This window comes from Eptesicus fuscus, chromosome 1, assembly GCF_027574615.1.
Source record: "Eptesicus fuscus isolate TK198812 chromosome 1, DD_ASM_mEF_20220401, whole genome shotgun sequence".
NCBI classification, from domain to species: Eukaryota; Metazoa; Chordata; class Mammalia; order Chiroptera; family Vespertilionidae; genus Eptesicus; species Eptesicus fuscus.
In genome coordinates, this window is record NC_072473.1 from 128,285,655 (window position 1) to 128,292,127 (window position 6,473).

The 6,473-nt window shown below is 37.8% G+C and overlaps 1 non-coding gene across 1 annotated transcript; it reads right to left on the reverse strand.

Moving 5' to 3' along the window:
- Window positions 1-4,768: 4,768 nt before the first annotated feature.
- On the reverse strand, window positions 4,769-4,901 carry LOC114229721 (small nucleolar RNA SNORA11). Its single transcript, XR_003615665.1, has one exon. It is a non-coding gene; the product is annotated as a small nucleolar RNA SNORA11 (small nucleolar RNA).
- Window positions 4,902-6,473: the final 1,572 nt, after the last annotated feature.

A 6,473-nucleotide genomic window follows, 5' to 3' on the forward strand; every position in this document is an offset into this window, starting at 1 on the left:
AGCAAAAAATGTATAAACTTTTTTGAAAAATCTGAACACCATCCAACAGAAATCCCCTAAGACAGAAAGAAATGTACAGAAATGCTTCGATTTGAAATACTGTTCTGAATATAAGATAGCTAAAACAGAATTTTCACATTTGTTCCTGCCTATGTGAAGTAAACAGAAAGGCTCGTACTGCCTTTGCTTCTTCCTTAGGGTGCAGAAAAGCAAAAATGTTTCTTAGGTTCCTTTAGCCCTTATGCCATTGTTTAAATAGGGTAATAACCATGTGTCCCCAATTCCATTTGTAGTCCTAGTATAATTATGGATAATGTCTTATGAATTTTGATTTGTATAGTAACTTTACAGTCACACTAGTTTTAACTCATTATCATCATTTTTGACAACAAAACATGAAGTTCATATATAGGATGCCTTATATTAAGGCAAAAAAAAAAAAAAGAAGAATGAATGGAGAGAGGGAGGAGAAAGGAAAAGAGAAAAGGAAGCATAAGAGAAAGAAAGATCTAAGCCAAAACAACTTTTGTTTCTCAAAGTAAGTGCTTTTAAAAAAACTTTACTGAGGAATAATTACCAAATATTACTGTATATATTGAAAGAGTAAAACATGGTGTATTTGCTATATGTATGCATTGTGTCATGATTACCAAGGTAAATGTATGTCATTAATCCATTCCTCACCTCGAGTAGCTAACATTTATTTTTGTGATGAGAATGATCAGGATCTATTCTCATGAACTTTCAAGTATACAGTATCATGTTAATAACTAAAAGAGCTTAGGAGGGACAACTCTGAACCAATGTGTGAATTTTCCCCATGGTGTATCTGTTGTTTAGATATTCAGCTGCTACTGGGATATATTATTTAATGTATATAAGTTTTCCTAGTATATTAACTATTTCATCCAAATTTTGAAAATATTAGTGTTCAAGAATGTTTTCACATTCAGTTATATTTATTACTCAGTATTTGTTAGTGTCTTATTTGTGTTCCTTATGGGTACAATTGGGCTTCTTCTCCCCCCTGCCCAAGATTATGTAAAATAATGGATACTTTTCACACATTTTCTTTCAGTGTCCTGAGGTCCAATACCTAATTTCTTCACAAGTGTTTTAAAAATGAGTCTTTCTCATTTATTAATTAAGTTATATATTTCTTTTTCCTACAGATTTATACTTTTATTATGTATCTCGGATCTTTTTTTTAATATATATTTTATTGATTTTTTTTTTTTACAGAGAGGAAGTGAGAGGGATAGAGAGTTAGAAACATCGATGAGAGAGAAACATCGATCAGCTGCCTCCTGCACACCTCCTACTGGAGATGTGCCCGCAACCAAGGTACATGCCCTTGACTGGAATCGAACCTGGAACCTTTCAGTCCGAAGGCCGATGCTCTATCCACTGAGCCAAACCGGTTAGGGCTGTATCTCGGATCTTATCCCTTAGATTTATTCTGTTGTACTTTTTTTCTTAATTTTTATATTGGATGGTCATGCAATTTATTATCTATTTAGTAACATATACATTAAAAGGCTATGAACTGCCATGGTCAGGAAGCTCAGTTTGTTAAGAGTGTTGTCCCAATATGTCAAGGTTGTGGGTTTGATCCCTGGTCAGTGCTCATACAAAAATCAATGAATACATAAAGAAGTGGAACACAAATCATTGTTTGTCTCTTCTTTCCCTCCTCCCAAAAATCGGTCAATAAAACATTTATAAAGGCTATCACCTTCCTGTGAATATATTTTAACCATGTATAATAGGCTCCTGGAGTAGTCGGAGAACTATCCCTAATGTAAATAGTCTAATGAAATGTTTAAGTAATGTAAAGTAAAAACGTTTAGAAGACTAATACAAGATAATGTCTTGCTAAACTCAAAGTACTCCCTTAAAATTCAGAACCCCTTGTAGTTAATGGTCAGCAAAATACATAAATTACATTCTTTTAAAAATATTTTTATTGATTTCAGAGAGGAAGAGAGAGACAGAAACATCAATGATGAGAGAGAATCACTGATAGGCTCCTTTCTGCACGCCCCACACTGGGGACCGAGCCAACAACCTGGGCATGTGCCCTGACTGGGAATTGAACCATGACTTTCTGGTTCATTGGTTGACACTCAACTACTGAGCCATGCCCACTGGGCATAAATTACATTTTCAATGAGTAACTTACCTGCTTCCGGCATGTAAACAGGCTCCGGTTTTGGTGACATGTCCCACTTGAAACGAGTCTCATCTGCATCTTCAACCCAAATCTCTGGCTGAGGCAGTTCTGGGAGATCAATTGCTGGGTCAGGCCCTTAAAAAAGAAGTTATCATTTTCAGCTGCAATCATACTCTAGATGATTACTCAGGAATTATTAAGGTTATAGTTTTTGAACTTCTAATCTTGTCAACAGATGTTTCCATGAAGAAAGGTATAACATGCCACATTTGATATTGTTAGGAGTGATTATGTTATGTTTTCCACATTTTTATTAGGGACAATATCTCACTAAGACTGACAGTGGTGACAGGGAGCATGCCTAGCATAGATATCCTACTTACACCTGCCTTCACATCAGTGACTGCCTGCACATGCTCTGCTTGATCCAATTCAAAAAAACTGAAACTAGATGATCTCTTGCCATTTCATGATTTAGACATTTGAGGCTTCAATGAGGAAAGGATTTAACATGTAACTGTTTTATAAGAGCCAGAAAGAATTCAGAATTTGAAAAAAATCTGACAACAGATAAATAAGTTATGAAAACAGAATACGTTTGTTTTCATTGTATTCTATGCAACAAAACCAGAGAATGCAAAAAGCAGCTTTGAAAAAAATTTTAGTATCTCTGATTTTGATTCACTATTTATATAAGAGTAAGGATGGATTTGGAAGGTAAGGGATTCTCTAAGAATTACACAAGTTATATTAAAGGTGGTACTAGAATCTGTTACAGTGTCTAGAATATTTATAGAACCTCATATTTATTACAAATGCACTATGTATTTGTTAAATCAGAAAATATGAAAGGATTTCAAAGTTATTAGCTTAAAGTACTTATATTCAAAACAAAATATTTTCAAACTTATAATTTAAAATAGCATTGATCTTATTTGTTTCTATATCTGATAGTCAATAAGTCTGTTAATCAGGCTTTTGAAATCTGAACTACTTTTCAAAAATCTTTAGATGTGAGCCCTGTTATTAAAGTAATAGTGTGTTACCTCCATATTATTAGAGATATCATTGTGGGAAACGGAAAACACATTGAACTGCATTCTTCGTGTATAGCATACCTCTTTCTGGAATGTTACTGGGTTCCAGTTTGCCTAAAATCTTGTACTTAACACCAGTGTTCTCACCCCCAGTCTTTGGCTGATCCTGTTCCTGGAGAACAGCTTCCGGGTCAGGGCCTTAAAAAAGTTACCAGTTTTCGCAGTAAACATAAGTTGATTACTAAGCAATGATTGAAGTTGTAGCCCTTGAACTTCCAATCTTATCAATTGATTTTTTCAGGGCAGAAGCTTACAATATGCCACATTTGATATAATTTTAGAGGTATTTATATAGCAGGGACAACATTTTTATTAGGGAAAGCTACTCAGTAAGGGTGACAGGCAGTGTGATTAGCATAGGTATCTTATTCAGACCTCCTTGATATTAGTGATTTCCTGAATTCTCTCTACCTGATCAGGCATAAAAACTAGACTATTGCTTGCTATTGCATGATTTAGTCATTTGAGGCTTCATTGGGAAAATATTTAAAATGTAATTGTTTTCTAAAAGCCAAAATAATTCAGAATTTGACAGAATCTAAGAACAGTTTTCCAGGTTTCCATATAGTCAATGGGACATTAAGTGTATTATTTACTCATTATCTTAGAAGCAATAAAAATCTCAATTCAGATGTAACCATATGACTAAAGAAGATATTTTATGACAAGTAAGGAAAATCACAGTATCTTGGTATGCTTTTTATTGCATCCAAAAGAACCAGATTATGCAATTATCAGCATTGAAAATGATTTTAGTATATCTGATTTGATTCACTATTAATATGAGTAAGATTAGCTTAGAAGTTGAGAGATTCCCCAGATTCATACAAATTATATTACATCTGGTATTAGAACCTACTTCAGTGCTCAGCATAGTTCATACAAACTGGTATTTATTACAAATGTTTTATGTATTTGTTAAAGGTAGGAATTACTAAAGTATTGGAAAATTATTTGCTGTTGGTTAAGGTACATAATACCCCAAAGTATGAAAATGTTTTCATTATTTTATAATTCAATATATTTTGATCTAATCTGTTTCTTTCTTTTAAAAATCTTTTTATTGATTTCATAGAGAAAAGGAGAAGGAGAGAGATAGAAACATCAATGATGAGAGAGAATCATGGATCAGTTGCCTCCTGCACACCCCCTACTGGGGATTGGGCCCACAACCCAGGCATGTGCCCTTGACTGAAATTGAAGCTGGGACCCTTCAGTCTGGAGGCCGACGCTATATCCACTGAGCCAAACCAGTGAGGGTCAATCTGTTTCTTTATTTGACAGATTATAAATCAGGCCGTCAGGCATTTGGGTTCTGAACTACTATTCAAAAACCTTTAAGTGTGAACTCTATTAAAAGTCACACTATAGTACCTTTGTAGTGCCAAACTCAAAACGTTCTAAGAAGAACCAATGAAAATGGAAAACTAATGTAAATGTTCGTATTTAAAATTATACAGTTTCCTCTGATTTAGCAAGGATTACAATTTTTCTTTTTTTTTATAGGGCACAATGTTACAGGAAGGCCACAGTATCATGCCACCTGTCAAGAGTAAGCCCAAGTTGATTTTGGATGTGTTATATATACACAGAGGAGCCACTTTTCAGGCCCTCTGCTCTCTTCACACCCAAGAATTGAATTTTCAATAACACTACACAATTAGTGCAGAAAAAGGGAAAATTCATAGTGAAAGAGAGCACATACATGCAAACTCTAAAATCTTCACATTTTCATCCAATTTCCAGGACATATTTGCATTGCTTTTTTATGCTTTCTTTCCAACAGCTACGGTATGCACAATACATGATAGAGAGACCCCCAGCCCTCCACAGGCAGTCTTCTTCCCTTCCCCTTCACCTGGAAGCTCAGGTGCTCCTGCATCTGCTTCCTCTTCATCAGGTGTAACATCCTGACTCTCAGGGGGTGACTCCTCTTGTTTAGGTTTTTCATCACTGGGCTGCTGGTCCTAGGGGTGTGTGTGCGTTAATGGAAGGTTTTGATGTTAATGCATGAAAATCATAAAAATATCCATACTATACACACAGGTATAATCACAAATAAGAACAAAGGCATTTTAGATATGATCTATTTATTCTTAATATTGTTTCTCTTCCCTCTGCCTGGTTCCTTTGATAGCAGCTGCCCACAAGGACTTCTAAATCTGAAGCTCTTTTAATCTCTCCTGGGATGGATATGGGCAGTCTGTGTTAATAAGCAGGAGAAAGGAGCCATAGTGGGTATTTGCACTGGCAATTCCAGAGTGCAAACCTCCTGGATCAAGGTTTCCTTCCTAAGGAACCCTCCTGGGCCAATGCTACTCCCTTATCAGCTCGGAAACTTTTAACACTGTACCTAGAGGCATTCAACAAAACGTACAGGAAAATACCTTTCTGGTAATAGACAGTTCAAATATCAAAGCACTCACAACCACAGGTCCAATCGGCTGGTCAGACTCTTCATCTTCAACTAGGATAGTACTCCAATCGGCTCTGGATGGCACATTCCGACTCATATTTCACCCTGGAAGTAGAACAATTTGATGAGGAAAATGTACTTAAGGGGGTAACTATATCACTTCCATGGCAAAATGATTCTTTTCTTTTTTTAACTTTGAAAGTACTTTAAAAGTAAGAGCACAGGCTTTGCGGTGATCGCAAATACAGGGGCTTAAAGCCACTGAGGTCATGGCCCTGCTGACTGCCACCACCTCAAGCAGGCGAGAAGGGACGACGTCTGCTGTCACAGCTGCCTTCCCCTTGAGGAAGACATTGGGGAAAATACTGCTTGAAACCACACTTGAGTGACCACCGCTGTGGCCCCGCTCCAGTGATTAGGCCCATTTCCCGTCAGGTAAGCTCCGCCGGATCGCAGGGGAAGGCTCCGGGCTCTCCATGTGCCTGTGCTGCTTGGCGTTACCAGGAGGCACAGGTGACCAGACGCCATACCGAGGGCGGGGCCCGTTTCTCCCTCGGGACTCTGCTTGGGGCGCTACACACCTCGGGAGGGAGGGGACGCAGTTCCAGGGCCTCGGCGGGGCAGGCCCTCAGCATTCCTGTTTCTAGGCCCTTCCTTTGCCGGCCCGCCCCCCCCCCCTTCCCAGGGCCCCAAGGAGGACTGTGGATTCTGTGTTCTGTGGGCCGTTCCAGGTGCCTCCGGGACCCAGACACCCGAAATAATGTCCCCGAAACCCTTTATCGGACCC